Here is a 17500-nt window from a genome sequence, read left to right as displayed (position 1 = left end):
TTACTGATTACCATTTAAATAACCACAGTTTTACCCCAAACTTTAGTTTAACTATAATTACTGTCGTTTAAGATCACATTATTTAGCGAAATGTCATAATGCTTCTCAGCTTCAGCTGTTACTGTAACACATTAATCTGAATATGAATGATAACGGTACTGAAATAATTATTTGTGCATCCCTAAGAAATGCAACAGATTCTGTAACTGCATGATAACTTTAATGTTGTCATTTTACTTAGTCTGAGCTTATAGATCGCTATGAGTTATAAATAATGTGTCTTAAGGTTTCAGGTCTTTAATGTTTCAGCTGTAACCCTGTCTGTCAAATCATTAAGTTCAGTATTATTCAGTTTTCAAAATATCAAGGATATGTTTTCACAGAATGTTTCTTTCATTATGTAAGATGCTTTTATGTATAAAACAATAAATCACAAAAAAATGACTTGCTGGACCTTTGCAGAAAATTGCAGGAATAAGGCCCAGAAGAGGAGGCTGTATATTATGATCAATGTGTAAAAAGACAAGGATGGATTTGAAGCAAAATATATCACTTCATTCAAAGGTAAGTAACGCAGACCTACAGGGAGTGCAGAATTATTAGGCACGTTGATTTTCTGATCATATTTTTTTTCCAGGCACATTTGACCAATTCCAAACCACAGTAATCCTAATAACTACTATTGATTTAGTATTTAATAATGTATAAGTGATATATAATTGTTCATGAAGGCTGGAAATGAAAATCACCTTATATTCAGGTGTGCAGAATTATTAGGCATGTTTTCTTTTACAGATAAATTGAGCCAAAAAAAGTGATTTAACTCAGACTGAAAAGTCAAAAATTATTAAATGCCCATGAGAAGGATGCAATACTAATGCAATACTAGACATTGCAGTTAAGGCGTGACCATTGGACTGTGAAATGCTCGTTGGGTCAGCAGGATCTGACAAAAACAGGTGGTGAAGAAAAGACACCTGTTAACTGCAAAAGAATGAAGAATTAAGGTGAAGAATTAAGGGTGAAACCATCAGGAACCCTTTAGTCTCCAGCGCCACCATTTTCCAGAGCTGAACCTACCTGGAGTCTCCAGAAGTGCAAGGTGTCAGGATCTCAGAGACTTCAGTTAGGTAAAGAATCCTAAAAAATGACCCCACTAGATAAGAATCACAAGCTGAAGTGTTGTAAAATACATGAAGAAGGTTTTTTTATAGGCTTTATGGACAGATAGGTTGAGAGTGACTCTTGAAGGACCAGCACCACATCCTCTAGTAGCACTGTTTGAAGAATTCATCTTCCAGAATCTGGCAGTACGTTTTGGGAGTTCATTTTAGTCCATCTCTGCAAAACGGACTTCAGGATGGACTAAAATGAACTCCTAAAACGTACTGCCAGATTCTGGAAGATGAATTCTTCAAACAGTGGTACTAGAGGATGAGGAGCTGGTCCTTCAAGAGTCATTCTCAACCTATAAAACCTATAAAGCCTATAAAAAAGCAGGTTTCATGTATTTTACAACACTTCAGCTTCTGATTCTTATTTAGTAGGGGTAATCTTTTAGGATTCTTTACCTAACTGAAGTCTCTGAGATCCTGACACCTTGCACTTCTGGAGACTCCAGGTAGGTTCAGCTCTGGAAAATGGTGGCGCTGGAGACTAAAGGGTTCCTGATGGTTTCACCCTTAATTCTTCACCTTAATTCTTCATTCTTTTGCAGTTAACAGGTGTCTTTTCTTCACCACCTGTTTTTGTCTGACCCTGCTGACCCAACGAGCATTTCACTGTCCAATGGTCATGCCTTAACTGCAATGTCTAGTATTGCATTAGTATTGCATCCTTCTCATGGGCATTTAATACTTTTTGACTTTTCAGTCTGAGTTAAATCTCTTTTTTGGCTCAATTTATCTGTAAAAGAAAACATGCCTAATAATTCTGCACACCTGAATATAAGGTGTTTTTCATTTCCAGCCTTCATGAACAATTATATATCACTTATACATTATTAAATACTAAATCAATAGTAGTTATTAGGATTACTGTGGTTTGGAATTGGTCAAATGTGCCTGGAAAAAAAATATGATCAGAAAATCAACGTGCCTAATAATTCTGCACTCCCTGTATGTTTGAGTCAGGGATTTCCACCCCTGCTCTAAATCTTTATTTAAAACTTTTCTCTGATTAATCAGACTAATTCTTTTGTTAGGTCGGGAGTGTTCACCACTTCTCACTTTCAAAAAGGAGATGTTCTGATGGAATATCGAGGAGAGGTCATTAATAAAGAGGAATATGAAAGAAGACTCCAAACCTATGACAGTTCACTTGAAGTGTTTTTATTTGAATTCCGTTTTAATGGAAAACAATTATGGTATGTATATGGTTTTATTGGTTCTTATAAATATATTTGTAAGTTGTAAGTGAACCAGAAATGCAAACTGCATTTTCTGCAAGTAATAGCAATAGTAATAGTAAACTAGTGACTTTCATAACCCTTATTTCTTAAATGTTATTTTGCTCTAAACAATTATTCAAACATAAGCTTTAATCATGTTAAAGATTTATTTATAGTTTATTGTTAATCTACGCAGGTAACTTTGGAGACTGAAGAACCTGCCTCACTCGTCTGTGGAGATGGAAGTAAAGCATCGCAGATGGTAAGTGTTCATGAAAAGTGACTGCATTTTGGGTCTTCTCGTTTTATTCTATATATTCTCCTTCAAACATGCATGTCACACAGTCACGCACACAGTCACGCACACAGTCACGCACACAGTCACGCACACTGTCACGCACACAGTCACGCACACAGTCACGCACACTGTCACGCACACAGTCACGCACACAGTCACGCACACAGTCACGCACACAGTCAGGCACACAGTCACGCACACTGTCAGGCACACAGTCAGGCACACAGTCACGCACACAGTCACGCACACAGTCAGGCACACAGTCACGCACACAGTCACGCACACTGTCACGCACACAGTCACGCACACAGTCACGCACACAGTCACGCACACTGTCACGCACACTGTCACGCACACAGTCACGCACACAGTCACGCACACAGTCAGGCACACAGTCACGCACACTGTCAGGCACACAGTCAGGCACACAGTCACGCACACAGTCACGCACACAGTCAGGCACACAGTCACGCACACAGTCACGCACACTGTCACGCACACAGTCACGCACACAGTCACGCACACAGTCACGCACACTGTCACGCACACTGTCACGCACACAGTCACGCACACAGTCAGGCACACAGTCACGCACACTGTCAGGCACACAGTCAGGCACACTGTCACGCACACATGCTGCGTCCCAATTCGCATACTATCCGTACTAAATAGTATTCGAAAAAAGAATTAGTATGTCCCAAATCGTAGTATGTTGAAAAGAGTATTCCAAAGATTCCCGGATGGTCTACTATTTCCGGTCAGAATCTGAAGTGCAGATCGAGGCGCACTCTAACGGCTGATATTGCCCACAACCCATTGCGAGATGGACGAGGATTCGATTAGAACTACAAACGCAGATAAAAAGTGTTAAAAAACTACAAACATGACGGTTACGCGAGTCTGACGGTTAAGTGGAGAGGGTTAGATAAAGTGGTTTGAGTGAGCAATTATCAGTATTTAACCTGACGAAAAGATATTTATTCAATATTATCCACATTATATTTCACCTGCAGCAGCATTGAGAACTTTTGTAATGATACGTTTGGCCATTAACTTTGCAAACACATGAGAGGAGTCTCTGCATTAAAGACCCACGAAAGGCAGATCAACGAGCGACTACATTTCTCTCCGATACGGTAGGAAATTAAATTTAAAGTGAGGGATTTTAACTGTGACGATGATTGACAGTTTAAAGGGTGACGGGACGCACGTAACAGAGTCCGTTAAAGATAACGAAGTAGTATGTCCCAAAGCTTGCATACTCTTCTGCAACACACTCAAAAGTATGTACTTTTTCTTCACAAAAAGAGTCCATACTTTTAGGACGTAGTATAAGTAGGCGAATTGGGACGCAGCCACAGTCACGCACACAGTCACGCACACAGTCAGGCACACAGTCACGCACACAGTCAGGCACACAGTCACGCACACAGTCACGCACACTGTCACGCACACTGTCACGCACACAGTCACGCACACAGTCACGCACACAGTCACGCACACAGTCACGCACACTGTCACGCACACTGTCACGCACACAGTCACGCACACAGTCAGGCACACTGTCAGGCACACAGTCACGCACACAGTCACGCACACAGTCACGCACACAGTCACGCACACAGTCAGGCACACTGTCAGGCACACAGTCACGCACACAGTCACGCACACAGTCAGGCACACAGTCAGGCACACAGTCACGCACACAGTCACGCACACAGTCACGCACACAGTCACGCACACAGTCACGCACACAGTCACGCACACAGTCACGCACACAGTCAGGCACACTGTCAGGCACACAGTCACGCACACAGTCAGGCACACAGTCAGGCACACAGTCAGGCACACAGTCACGCACACAGTCACGCACACAGTCACGCACACAGTCACGCACACAGTCAGGCACACAGTCACGCACACAGTCACGCACACAGTCACGCACACTGTCACGCACACAGTCACGCACACAGTCACGCACACTGTCACGCACACAGTCACGCACACAGTCACGCACACTGTCACGCACACAGTCACGCACACAGTCACGCACACAGTCACGCACACAGTCACGCACACAGTCACGCACACTGTCACGCACACAGTCACGCACACAGTCACGCACACAGTCACGCACACAGTCACGCACACAGTCACGCACACAGTCAGGCACACAGTCACGCACACTGTCACGCACACTGTCACGCACACAGTCACGCACACTGTCACGCACACTGTCACGCACACAGTCACGCACACAGTCACGCACACTGTCACGCACACAGTCACGCACACAGTCACGCACACAGTCACGCACACAGTCACGCACACAGTCACGCACACAGTCACGCACACAGTCACGCACACTGTCACGCACACAGTCACGCACACAGTCACGCACACAGTCACGCACACAGTCAGGCACACAGTCAGGCACACAGTCACGCACACAGTCACGCACACTGTCACGCACACAGTCACGCACACAGTCACGCACACTGTCACGCACACAGTCACGCACACAGTCACGCACACAGTCACGCACACAGTCACGCACACTGTCACGCACACAGTCACGCACACAGTCACGCACACAGTCACGCACACTGTCACGCACACAGTCACAGTACATTTACACTCACAAGACCCATAAAAGGCACTAAACACGTTATTACAAAGTCCATCTCACTACAGTGGCTCTACAATAATTTTACAAAGCGACGACAATAGTTTTTGTGCGCAAAAAAAAATCAAAATAACGACTTTATTCAACACAAACTTTGACCTCTGCCGTGAACTCATGAACCACCACGACGCATGTGCGAGAATATGACGCAGAACCGGCGTTCGGGAATCCATGAAATACACACTTTAGTCCCATATTGAGCTCTACGCCGAGACCTAAAGCAGGATCAATGTAGAATTCAACAGCTTAGATACGGCGCGTCTTCCTCTGCTTGTAAACACATCTCCTCACGTCTGGGTCACGTGTCCGAATGCCGGATCTGCGTCATATTCTCGCACATGCGTCGTGGTGCTTCGTGAGTTCACGGCAGAGGCCAAAGTTTGTGTTGAATAAAGTCGTTATTTAGATTTTTTTTTTTGCGCACAAAAACTATTGTCGTCGCTTTGTAAAATTATTGTAGAGCCACTGTAGTGAGATGGACTTTGTAACGGCGTCTTTAGTGCCTTTTATGGGTCTTGTGAGTGTAAATGTACTGAATGTCAATGGAGGCCTTTCTCAGCATCAGCTTTCAACAAAAATATCTTCATTTGTGTTCCGAAGATGAACGAATGTCTTACGGGTGTCGAACGACATGAGGGTGAGTAATTAATGACATAATTTTCATTTTTGGGTGAACTAACCCTTTAATAAGGGTAAAGGAATCCTGCTCCTAGAGAGCCAATGTCCTTCAGAGAGTTACACCCATTTCATACCGCACGTGTAAGCAATGCGTAAGCAACACATCTTTTTTTGGCACCTAAGAGCAAATCACAAAGCATTCATAAGCAGTGCAGCCATCATTAGGGCCCTATAAAATCTGTTTTATTTTTTCCCAAATTCCGTTTTATTTCCCCAAATTACATTTTTTTCCATTAAAATTTTTGGGAACTATATATTTTTTTATCCTTAACTGTTATTTTAGTCGTAAAAAGATTGTGCTTTTAATGTTAATATAATAGAACATAGGAATGACCTAAAATTGATTGAGGAAACAAACAAACATTTACTCTGTACTTCAAGACAAATACTGCATGATGCAACATAACACTGCACTCTAAGTACCTCAAGTCACAACAAAATATTAGTGCTGTGAATAGATCAATTCAAATTAATAAAAAAAATTCTGTAATTAATCATGATTAATTGCATTTAAAAAACATTGGAGTTTTTAATATTTTGATATTGTATTAATTTCAGTTACTCTCCAAATTAATGTAGATACAATTTTAAAGACAGCAGATTTTTATGAATGAAGGCCAGTATCACTGATACTAAAGTCTCTTTGAAACATTAATGACGTTACATTACAGTATCACTGAAAGATACCAATTTAACATTTATTAGGCTTTAAAAAAACTTTTAAAACAATCTTTACATAAACCCATTATAATAAATGTTATATTTACCCATGGCCTAGCCCTGTTAGACATAGCCTAAATAGAAATTGAATAAAGTTATCAACACCTTTATTAACTGCATAAATAATCTAGATTATTCATCATTAAAGCTACATTTGTCTCTGTTCCTTTTGTTCTTTGATGAACATTAATGACAGACATCATCAGTGCTCCTGTCCCTTTAAAAACGGCCACTGACGAACATGACGCGGATCTGACGCTGTCCTGCGCATCTCATTTTCTCACAAGTTAATTTAAGAAATTTTCCATACAGTACATTAAAGTGAATTAAAAGCAAGGGAAAATACAGTAAGTACTCCCCGCGAGGGAACTGCTCGGTACCGAGGGCTTAGCGTTGAGTTTCTTAACTTTTTCGCCAGCGAAAGCAGAGCCGTGGTGATCCGCTTTGCCATGCTTTCATTGTTTTGAAGGGGGGGCTGAAATGACGGGGGGGGGGGGGGGGGGGGGGTTGTGCTTCCCCCGGTCTGCATTTTCCCCAGACATGCGTTCTTCTCCCACACAAAACAGCATTGCATTCCAAATATGTAAAATTCAGTGAAATTCCATGTTAACACTAGATTCCGCGTTAATATGCCAATTCTGCGATTCCGTCTGCCCATCCGTGATCGCGGAATTTATAGGGCCCTACATAATTTCAGAGCCAAGTCTATTTTTACTGCTTTGCTCATGCTGACTGGGGTATATTCTTATGTGGCGATGACATATTTCCGCTAAAATCTCTGCCAGCTTTGTTCCATCAAGCGCATGTTGCTTTAATAGGGAGCAATGTCGTGTGTTTAGTCATTCACACAGAAGCCATACATCAAGAACAGTAAAGGAGAAGGGCTTCAAACTACACATTTCATTCGCCATTCACAAATATGAAAAAAAGGAAAAATGATTGCATCACAAATCACTCTCTCCTATAATGAATAAACCCTTTATGCCCCCACATCATCAATATACTGCTTACATGTGCAGTGTAAAACAGGCGTTTCCCTTAATGGATCACGAATTGTGTATAATGTCCTCATATTTACTGTTGATGTCATGTTGTGGGGGTTGGGTGAAGATCCAGGTGAGGGTTCCACAGTCAGATAGGGATACGTGTTGTGTATAATGTCCTCATATTTACTGTTGATGTCATGTTGTGGGGGTTGGGTGAAGATCCAGGTGAGGGTTCCACAGTCAGATAGGGATACGTGTTGTGTATAATGTCCTCATATTTACTGTTGATGTCATGTTGTGGGGGTTGAGTGAAGATCCAGGTGAGGTTTCCACAGTCAGATAGGGATACGTTTTGTGTATAATGTCCTCATATTTACTGTTGATGTCATGTTGTGGGGGTTGAGTGAAGATCCAGGTGAGGGTTCTACAGTCAGATAGGGATACGTGTTGTGTATAATGTCCTCATATTTACTGTTGATGTCATGTTGTGGGGGTTGAGTGAAGATCCAGGTGAGGTTTCCACAGTCAGATAGGGATACGTGTTGTGTATAATGTCCTCATATTTACTGTTGATGTCATGTTGTGGGGGTTGAGTGAAGATCCAGGTGAGGGTTCTACAGTCAGATAGGGATACGTGTTGTGTATAATGTCCTCATATTTACTGTTGATGTCATGTTGTGGGGGTTGAGTGAAGATCCAGGTGAGGGTTCCACAGTCAGATAGGGATACGTGTTGTGTATAATGTCCTCATATTTACTGTTGATGTCATGTTGTGGGGGTTGGGTGAAGATCCAGGTGAGGTTTCCACAGTCAGATAGGGATACGTTTTGTGTATAATGTCCTCATATTTACTGTTGATGTCATGTTGTGGGGGTTGAGTGAAGATCCAGGTGAGGGTTCTACAGTCAGATAGGGATACGTGTTGTGTATAATGTCCTCATATTTACTGTTGATGTCATGTTGTGGGGGTTGAGTGAAGATCCAGGTGAGGTTTCCACAGTCAGATAGGGATACGTGTTGTGTATAATGTCCTCATATTTACTGTTGATGTCATGTTGTGGGGGTTGAGTGAAGATCCAGGTGAGGGTTCTACAGTCAGATAGGGATACGTGTTGTGTATAATGTCCTCATATTTACTGTTGATGTCATGTTGTGGGGGTTGAGTGAAGATCCAGGTGAGGGTTCTACAGTCAGATAGGGATACGTGTTGTGTATAATGTCCTCATATTTACTGTTGATGTCATGTTGTGGGGGTTGAGTGAAGATCCAGGTGAGGTTTCCACAGTCAGATAGGGATACGTGTTGTGTATAATGTCCTCATATTTACTGTTGATGTCATGTTGTGGGGGTTGAGTGAAGATCCAGGTGAGGGTTCTACAGTCAGATAGGGATACGTGTTGTGTATAATGTCCTCATATTTACTGTTGATGTCATGTTGTGGGGGTTGAGTGAAGATCCAGGTGAGGTTTCCACAGTCAGATAGGGATACGTGTTGTGTATAATGTCCTCATATTTACTGTTGATGTCATGTTGTGGGGGTTGAGTGAAGATCCAGGTGAGGGTTCTACAGTCAGATAGGGACACGTGTTGTGTATAATGTCCTCATATTTACTGTTGATGTCATGTTGTGGGGGTTGAGTGAAGATCCAGGTGAGGGTTCTACAGTCAGATAGGGATACGTGTTGTGTATAATGTCCTCATATTTACTGTTGATGTCATGTTGTGGGGGTTGAGTGAAGATCCAGGTGAGGGTTCTACAGTCAGATAGGGATACGTGTTGTGTATAATGTCCTCATATTTACTGTTGATGTCATGTTGTGGGGGTTGAGTGAAGATCCAGGTGAGGGTTCTACAGTCAGATAGGGATACGTGTTGTGTATAATGTCATCATATTTACTGTTGATGTCATGTTGTGGGGGTTGGGTGAAGATCCAGGTGAGGGTTCTACAGTCAGATAGGGATACGTGTTGTGTATAATGTCCTCATATTTACTGTTGATGTCATGTTGTGGGGGTTGAGTGAAGATCCAGGTGTGGGTTCTACAGTCAGATAGGGATACGTGTTGTGTATAATGTCCTCATATTTACTGTTGATGTCATGTTGTGGGGGTTGAGTGAAGATCCAGGTGAGGGTTCTACAGTCAGATAGGGATACGTGTTGTGTATAATGTCCTCATATTTACTGTTGATGTCATGTTGTGGGGGTTGAGTGAAGATCCAGGTGAGGGTTCTACAGTCAGATAGGGATACGTGTTGTGTATAATGTCCTCATATTTACTGTTGATGTCATGTTGTGGGGGTTGAGTGAAGATCCAGGTGAGGGTTCCACAGTCAGATAGGGATACGTGTTGTGTATAATGTCCTCATATTTACTGTTGATGTCATGTTGTGGGGGTTGAGTGAAGATCCAGGTGAGGGTTCCACAGTCAGATAGGGATACGTGTTGTGTATAATGTCCTCATATTTACTGTTGATGTCATGTTGTGGGGGTTGAGTGAAGATCCAGGTGAGGGTTCCACAGTCAGATAGGGATACGTGTTGTGTATAATGTCCTCATATTTACTGTTGATGTCATGTTGTGGGGGTTGGGTGAAGATCCAGGTGAGGTTTCCACAGTCAGATAGGGATACGTGTTGTGTATAATGTCCTCATATTTACTGTTGATGTCATGTTGTGGGGGTTGAGTGAAGATCCAGGTGAGGGTTCTACAGTCAGATAGGGATACGTGTTGTGTATAATGTCCTCATATTTACTGTTGATGTCATGTTGTGGGGGTTGGGTGAAGATCCAGGTGAGGGTTCTACAGTCAGATAGGGATACGTGTTGTGTATAATGTCCTCATATTTACTGTTGATGTCATGTTGTGGGGGTTGGGTGAAGATCCAGGTGAGGGTTCTACAGTCAGATAGGGATACGTGTTGTGTATAATGTCCTCATATTTACTGATGATGTCATGTTGTGGGGGTTGAGTGAAGATCCAGGTGAGGGTTCTACAGTCAGATAGGGATACGTGTTGTGTATAATGTCCTCATATTTACTGTTGATGTCATGTTGTGGGGGTTGAGTGAAGATCCAGGTGAGGGTTCCACAGTCAGATAGGGATACGTGTTGTGTATAATGTCCTCATATTTACTGTTGATGTCATGTTGTGGGGGTTGGGTGAAGATCCAGGTGAGGTTTCCACAGTCAGATAGGGATACGTGTTGTGTATAATGTCCTCATATTTACTGTTGATGTCATGTTGTGGGGGTTGAGTGAAGATCCAGGTGAGGGTTCTACAGTCAGATAGGGATACGTGTTGTGTATAATGTCCTCATATTTACTGTTGATGTCATGTTGTGGGGGTTGAGTGAAGATCCAGGTGAGGGTTCTACAGTCAGATAGGGATACGTGTTGTGTATAATGTCCTCATATTTACTGTTGATGTCATGTTGTGGGGGTTGAGTGAAGATCCAGGTGAGGGTTCTACAGTCAGATAGGGATACGTGTTGTGTATAATGTCCTCATATTTACTGTTGATGTCATGTTGTGGGGGTTGAGTGAAGATCCAGGTGAGGGTTCTACAGTCAGATAGGGATACGTGTTGTGTATAATGTCCTCATATTTACTGTTGATGTCATGTTGTGGGGGTTGAGTGAAGATCCAGGTGAGGGTTCCACAGTCAGATAGGGATACGTGTTGTGTATAATGTCCTCATATTTACTGTTGATGTCATGTTGTGGGGGTTGAGTGAAGATCCAGGTGAGGGTTCCACAGTCAGATAGGGATACGTGTTGTGTATAATGTCCTCATATTTACTGTTGATGTCATGTTGTGGGGGTTGAGTGAAGATCCAGGTGAGGGTTCCACAGTCAGATAGGGATACGTGTTGTGTATAATGTCCTCATATTTACTGTTGATGTCATGTTGTGGGGGTTGAGTGAAGATCCAGGTGAGGGTTCTACAGTCAGATAGGGATATGTGTTGTGTATAATGTCCTCATATTTACTGTTGATGTCATGGTGTTGGGGTTGAGTGAAGATCCAGGTGAGGGTTCTACAGTCAGATAGGGATACGTGTTGTGTATAATGTCCTCATATTTACTGTTGATGTCATGTTGTGGGGGTTGAGTGAAGATCCAGGTGAGGGTTCCACAGTCAGATAGGGATACGTGTTGTGTATAATGTCCTCATATTTACTGTTGATGTCATGTTGTGGGGGTTGAGTGAAGATCCAGGTGAGGGTTCCACAGTCAGATAGGGATACGTGTTGTGTATAATGTCCTCATATTTACTGTTGATGTCATGTTGTGGGGGTTGAGTGAAGATCCAGGTGAGGGTTCTACAGTCAGATAGGGATACGTGTTGTGTATAATGTCCTCATATTTACTGTTGATGTCATGTTGTGGGGGTTGAGTGAAGATCCAGGTGAGGGTTCTACACTCAGATAGGGATACGTGTTGTGTATAATGTCCTCATATTTACTGTTGATGTCATGTTGTGGGGGTTGAGTGAAGATCCAGGTGAGGTTTCCACAGTCAGATAGGGATACGTGTTGTGTATAATGTCCTCATATTTACTTTTGATGTCATGTTGTGGGGGTTGAGTGAAGATCCAGGTGAGGGTTCTACAGTCAGATAGGGATACGTGTTGTGTATAATGTCCTCATATTTACTGTTGATGTCATGTTGTGGGGGTTGGGTGAAGATCCAGGTGAGGGTTCTACAGTCAGATAGGGATACGTGTTGTGTATAATGTCCTCATATTTACTGTTGATGTCATGTTGTGGGGGTTGGGTGAAGATCCAGGTGAGGGTTCTACAGTCAGATAGGGATACGTGTTGTGTATAATGTCCTCATATTTACTGTTGATGTCATGTTGTGGGGGTTGGGTGAAGATCCAGGTGAGGGTTCTACAGTCAGATAGGGATACGTGTTGTGTATAATGTCCTCATATTTACTGTTGATGTCATGTTGTGGGGGTTGGGTGAAGATCCAGGTGAGGGTTCTACAGTCAGATAGGGATACGTGTTGTGTATAATGTCCTCATATTTACTGTTGATGTCATGTTGTGGGGGTTGAGTGAAGATCCAGGTGAGGGTTCTACAGTCAGATAGGGATATGTGTTGTGTATAATGTCCTCATATTTACTGTTGATGTCATGGTGTTGGGGTTGAGTGAAGATCCAGGTGAGGGTTCTACAGTCAGATAGGGATACGTGTTGTGTATAATGTCCTCATATTTACTGTTGATGTCATGTTGTGGGGGTTGAGTGAAGATCCAGGTGAGGGTTCCACAGTCAGATAGGGATACGTGTTGTGTATAATGTCCTCATATTTACTGTTGATGTCATGTTGTGGGGGTTGAGTGAAGATCCAGGTGAGGGTTCCACAGTCAGATAGGGATACGTGTTGTGTATAATGTCCTCATATTTACTGTTGATGTCATGTTGTGGGGGTTGAGTGAAGATCCAGGTGAGGGTTCTACAGTCAGATAGGGATACGTGTTGTGTATAATGTCCTCATATTTACTGTTGATGTCATGTTGTGGGGGTTGAGTGAAGATCCAGGTGAGGGTTCTACACTCAGATAGGGATACGTGTTGTGTATAATGTCCTCATATTTACTGTTGATGTCATGTTGTGGGGGTTGAGTGAAGATCCAGGTGAGGTTTCCACAGTCAGATAGGGATACGTGTTGTGTATAATGTCCTCATATTTACTTTTGATGTCATGTTGTGGGGGTTGAGTGAAGATCCAGGTGAGGGTTCTACAGTCAGATAGGGATACGTGTTGTGTATAATGTCCTCATATTTACTGTTGATGTCATGTTGTGGGGGTTGGGTGAAGATCCAGGTGAGGGTTCTACAGTCAGATAGGGATACGTGTTGTGTATAATGTCCTCATATTTACTGTTGATGTCATGTTGTGGGGGTTGAGTGAAGATCCAGGTGAGGGTTCTACAGTCAGATAGGGATACGTGTTGTGTATAATGTCCTCATATTTACTGTTGATGTCATGTTGTGGGGGTTGGGTGAAGATCCAGGTGAGGGTTCTACAGTCAGATAGGGATACGTGTTGTGTATAATGTCCTCATATTTACTGTTGATGTCATGTTGTGGGGGTTGAGTGAAGATCCAGGTGAGGGTTCCCCAGTCAGATAGGGATACGTGTTGTGTATAATGTCCTCATATTTACTGTTGATGTCATGTTGTGGGGGTTGAGTGAAGATCCAGGTGAGGGTTCTACAGTCAGATAGGGATACGTGTTGTGTATAATGTCCTCATATTTACTGTTGATGTCATGTTGTGGGGGTTGAGTGAAGATCCAGGTGAGGGTTCTACAGTCAGATAGGGATACGTGTTGTGTATAATGTCCTCATATTTACTGTTGATGTCATGTTGTGGGGGTTGAGTGAAGATCCAGGTGAGGGTTCTACAGTCAGATAGGGATATGTGTTGTGTATAATGTCCTCATATTTACTGTTGATGTCATGTTGTGGGGGTTGGGTGAAGATCCAGGTGAGGGTTCTACAGTCAGATAGGGATACGTGTTGTGTATAATGTCCTCATATTTACTGTGTAACCAACATAATATTAGAAGGGGGGTCTTAATGTTATACCTGATCGGTGTATATACAGGTTGGGAAAGCAATTAAACATTAATCTTAAAAGAATGGTAAAAAATTTGAATGGTAAAAACCTGCTTCCCTATTACAAAACAAGCAGGCCAAAACAGCCACTCAACACTTTAGTAAAGACTAGCAATCATTCAAACAAGCCTAGACCAAAGATAATTATTAGACTAGTGAGATGAGATCTAGCCATCATGGTGTTTACTCTAGTTTATTCTTGTATATAAATAAACATGTGACACCAAAACCTTAATATTAAACTATATTATTCATACCACAGCACTGAAGCGAGTTAGGCGACCTGTCGAGGATCTTCCAGGCACCTCAGAAGGTATGGGCATTAATCTCATTTAACTAGCATGTTTAGCAAGGTTTGATTCAGTTCATGTAGACCAAGCAGTGCCTACTGTATGTTACAGTATTATTTTATTCTTGGATTATTAGCCTTGGAAAGCCCTGACCTTGAATCTGCTGGTAAGACAAGATGGAAGTTTTTAACTACTAATCGATTTTAAAGATATATAAATGTTAGTCGAAGCTAAAAAATCAGTGGCATATCTAGAATTTGAGATTCTGGATCACTTTTTGCATTTGCTTGATTGATTTAAATTAGATGTGCACATGTTTCTGTTTTGTTTTTAAGCAGTTTACCAAAAATGTAAGAAGAAGAAGAAGAAGAAGAAGAAGCACAGCAGTAGGGAAGAGCATGAACAAGCTAGTAAAAAACACCAACAAAAAATGTACAATAAACACTTTATTAGATCTGTAGATCAAGCCGCCTTAGCATCTTTTTCTATGAGCCGTCATACGTAGGTAATTCACCATATTGGAACAGTCCAAGCGGTTGGGGATGCCAAGTCCATCCCCCTAAACTACACTACTTTTAAAGGGGTGGTAAAACACATTCTTTCGAAGGCTTGATTGTGTTTGTGGGGTGGAATGTAACGTGTTCATGCTTCGTTTAAAAAAAAAGCATTATTTTTCATATATTTGACCTTTATTCTACACTGCTCTGTCCCTCCTTGTAAAAACGGTCTGATGGTTTCCGGGTTGTATGAAGCCGGTTCCTCAAAAATACGCAATGGGCTCAGATTGGTTAGCTGGCCCAGTGTGTTGTGATTCGCTAACCGCCTAGTGCACGTATGTCGGAAACGCCACGCCCCTTCCCTTTACCGGTAGCCTCAGGCTACTAGCCTGTGCTTTGGGTAGTACAATGGCGTCTATAAAACCATACAAATTTGAGCAGTTTGTAACGTTAAGTGTTTGTCGGATAACGTTAAGTATGAATGAGCATTTAACGAACTGGTTTGCAGAGCCAAATGAGCGTTGTCATCTGTTTATTTCCTTGCTAACGTACAATTAACAATACAAACTATTACAGGAAAACACATCGACGAAAAATAAATCACACTTACAGGTTGTGGCCTGTAAACAGCTTCTGTTTTTAAATCCATCTTTCAGGACAAGCCGTTGTGCGAATCCTGCATTGAACTCATTGAACATGTGCAGCGGGAGCCGCGCACGCCCGTCTCATGTGGCGTTCACACCGGACGCGTTTGACGCAAATAAATCGCGCTATTCGCGCGAAGGTGGACGCTTGAACATTTTGAGTTTACTCGCTTCATTCGCGGGTGAAATTCGCTTCATTCGCGTGTGACATTCACTGCACAACAGACGCAAATCCGTGTCATGGGCGGGGCTTCTGCCAGCGGCTCGTCTCGTTGAGAAATGGCTGACATGGGCTGCTACACATTTTTTTTTTGTTAAAATCTACTGTTAATGTGTGACAAAACGGAGTTTTAAGACTTTTTCAGTCGATAATGTAGTTGTTTAAAGCTCAAATCTGTGGTTTATTTATATAAAGAGTGCCTATTTGTACATTTTATCTGGCGTTTTCAGAGTTGTGAGCTCCAGTGGATCAGCGGCGCTCACACTGGCAGTGTGTGTCCCGTGCAGCTGAACCGCGGCTCGTGGATTGCAAATACAGGCAAATATTGTCCATTCTGTCACATTTTCCAGTCTTCTCCTCCGACCCCTGTCTGTCTCGTGCTTTGATTTATGATGGGCAGCATATATCTGCTGCAGATGCGACCTGTTCCCCTCTGTCTCATACACACATGCATATAACATGTTGAATGTTAAATGCACTGCAACCCCCCCGTCCCTAGGAAGGCTGAACAAAGTGGACCTGCAGTCTGGATGAAAATAACAGCGTTTCGTCGGCATTGGCAACAACACTCCAGCCTACTAACTATACCACAGCAACACTCCAGCCTACTAACTAGCCTACCACAACAACTATTCCCCGCGGCGATACAAAATGGACTCGCCCACCCTTATTTAATATTCTTGGAGGAGGGGTTTATGCAAATATTGGGGCTGGTGATGTCAGAGACCCCTGAGGAATGTCTAGTAGTCCCTAGCGGCCGTTTGCTGTAGTCCTTAGAAATAGATTTCTTTAAAAGCAAATATCTCCCTTTGCTTTAAACTTTGAACGTTGTAACTTTCCAGATGTTGTTTATGCTCAAACAGCAACATTACACACTAGCTAAAGTTAGAAAAGTGAAATCGTGCTTGCTCTATTGCTCTAAACTATAGAATTAAACTATTATTCTTCCGCAGTTTAAAGGTTACATTTTTTTTTTTTAGCCAGCTGTCTTAAGGTGCGTTCTGGTTTCACCGATATCTATGGTTTCTCCACGGGGTTTGCAGCTTTTCGATGACCGTTGGCGTCGGGTGGCGTCACTTCAAAGCGTTCCCATGGCAACAGGGGGAAATGGCGGCTCTTGTGTGAAGTAAACGAACATTTTTCAACTTTCTACTAATATATGTGACTTTATTGCAACGAAAATGCGGGGATTATGAAATCATGCTAGCCCCAAATATTTTGCACGCGGAAATAGGCAATTTACGCAGCGAAAGTGCGGCGTATTTGGAAAAAAATGCTGTCCCCGCATAAATATGCAGACTTTGGCTGATTATGCATTAACTCTTGCGATCGCCTAATCGCGTTTTTCTGGAGGGACTGTATTTTATTTAACAGAAGTTCCCTTTCAAAGCCTACAGCAAACTGCCGGTTTGGACTACATCCCTCTACTTCCTGCTTTAATTACGTCAGTAGAACAGACTAACCTC

At 42.5% G+C, this 17500-nt stretch overlaps 1 protein-coding gene across 50 annotated transcripts in view; it reads left to right on the top strand.

Annotated features, from left to right (window-relative positions):
- The window catches only part of LOC307119830 (uncharacterized protein), a 148302-nt gene that overhangs the window by 97216 nt on the left and 33586 nt on the right, over positions 1-17500 (top strand). The gene's annotated exons all lie outside the window — the stretch shown is intronic.

The sequence above is a fragment of the Gobio gobio genome (genome assembly GCF_949357685.1).
Source record: "Gobio gobio genome assembly, chromosome: 23".
NCBI classification, from domain to species: Eukaryota; Metazoa; Chordata; class Actinopteri; order Cypriniformes; family Gobionidae; genus Gobio; species Gobio gobio.
This window is presented reverse-complemented; position numbering and strand designations above follow the sequence as displayed.